Source organism: Aplysia californica, unplaced genomic scaffold (assembly GCF_000002075.1).
Source record: "Aplysia californica isolate F4 #8 unplaced genomic scaffold, AplCal3.0 scaffold00048, whole genome shotgun sequence".
Taxonomy (NCBI): Eukaryota; Metazoa; Mollusca; class Gastropoda; order Aplysiida; family Aplysiidae; genus Aplysia; species Aplysia californica.
The window spans coordinates 925,208-926,977 of record NW_004797318.1 but is presented as its reverse complement, the minus strand read 5'-3'; the positions used below and the strand labels follow the sequence as shown (position 1 = coordinate 926,977).

The 1,770-nt window shown below is 45.2% G+C and overlaps 1 protein-coding gene across 1 annotated transcript in view; it reads left to right on the top strand.

Annotated features, from left to right (window-relative positions):
- Positions 1–128: 128 nt before the first annotated feature.
- The window catches only part of LOC101858249, a gene marked incomplete at its 3' end in the record, with an annotated part of 36,644 nt that continues 35,002 nt past the window's right edge, over positions 129–1,770 (top strand). The window contains 1 exon segment of the mRNA XM_035968267.1: positions 129–645.

Genomic DNA, 1,770 nt, shown 5'->3' with positions numbered 1-1,770 from the left:
CTCCTCCGCACCCCCCTCCCTTCCCACCCCTCTGCTCATAATTCCCCACTTCTCTCTCTCCTTCCCCCTCCCTCCCTCCCTCACGATATTCTCCTCCGCCATACCTGAGCGAGGCGGTTTACCCTGGTGCGACCCCCAGCATTGCCTCAGTACAGCAGACATCTTTCGTTCGGCGCGGACCGAAAAATACCGGGAAATTGGCACTGCTTACCACTACTACTTCGTCGTTTCTGTTCTGGCTTAGAGAGGAAAGCCGAACTGTTGCAGCAATACCATAATTTGGAAATAATTGCCGCGATAGTAGCTACCAAGGAGAGGAAGTGTACATATATTTTTGTTGATTATACCTCTAAGCCAACCAAGCCTTTGTCACGACTGGACGATTGTTTGATAAGGTGAGGCCTTCTCTTTGACCCCTCTGCGAACTCAAGCACGTACGCACAGAGGATCTTACGGGGGAAAGACGAGAAAAAAGGCTGAAGTTTCAGTCTTTTTTCGACGTGAGTTCCCCCAACTCCTGACTTGACGACTCACTGCTTCAGGGGTCTGGACGTACGGATGTTGTGTGTTGTTCGCATGCGAAGGACGGAGGAGAGAAGGCAGACTTGGACGAGAGAATTAAACCCCAGATCTCGATTACGCCAGGTAAGCTTCCTACCATTTGCATGTCGTGTAGCATACAGTTGGCAAGTATACATTTGATATGACTCACTGAGCACGTGCGCTTATTCGTTCATTCTTGGACGTGAAGTATTGTTTTATCGGGCGGTTGGTGGGCGCTCTAGTATGGTTTGCTTCTTCTATCCCTATATTTACTGCCGTCCATTGCTACTTTCCTTCTTTATTATGTGTGTTACTCTCTTGCAACTCTTATCTTTTGCATTTATTAAAGTGTTGCAAGTGCCGTAAAGTCTACATCACACCAAATTGTTTCCATCATTTGCCAAGCAGGTTTAGGCACACCTCTTGCTCAGTTGGTATCATTTTGGGTTTCGGAGCAGATGACTCTGGTTCGAATCACTTATGGGATGTTCTAAAATTGGGTTGTTTTGGGGACGTTTTTAAGACTCTCCACCCGTATTGCTCAGTCCTATCGGAGATGGACGTTAACCTCGGAGGTCCCAACTCTTAAATAACCTTTACACAGTTGAAAGAGGCATTAACACAAAAGGATGGCCAGTTGACAAAAAGCAGGTTGGGAAACAATCCATGTGACCGACCAAATCAAGAATCGTTTATTTCTTGTTTTACCGAGGGCATATGCACGTCTGTGGTACAAGGCTTAGGCTCTTTGCATTGCCACCGATAGAAGTGAGTTCGATTCCCGTGAGGGGAATGCCATCATCATTGACTTTTTTTCTCACTCATGACCAGTTTATAGGCCACCGACAAACACTCTCCACGTTTCTCTTTCATGGGCTAGGTTCTTCACATTTTCCCATATCTTTCCATTTTTTGGGTACATCTCTGTATAATATAAAAATCCATTTCGCATTCGTATCCATTCTTGTTTCATTATGAAATATTCTAACTCTCTTCAGCTGAAAGATGAGATGTTTTGAAAAGAACTAATTAAAGCTTGATTCCAATAAGAGTCGTGCCTACTTCATCTGTCAAGGTGCGGCCCAGGCTAATAGGCGTTGTGTTGTCCGATCATATTATATACGCCAGATTCTCTCGCTCATGAAGTCTGGAGTTAAAAGATATTCCATCTAATTGACAACCTGGTAAAAGGGTAAGAGGGAAAGAGGTGGATATGTCAGGACGGGG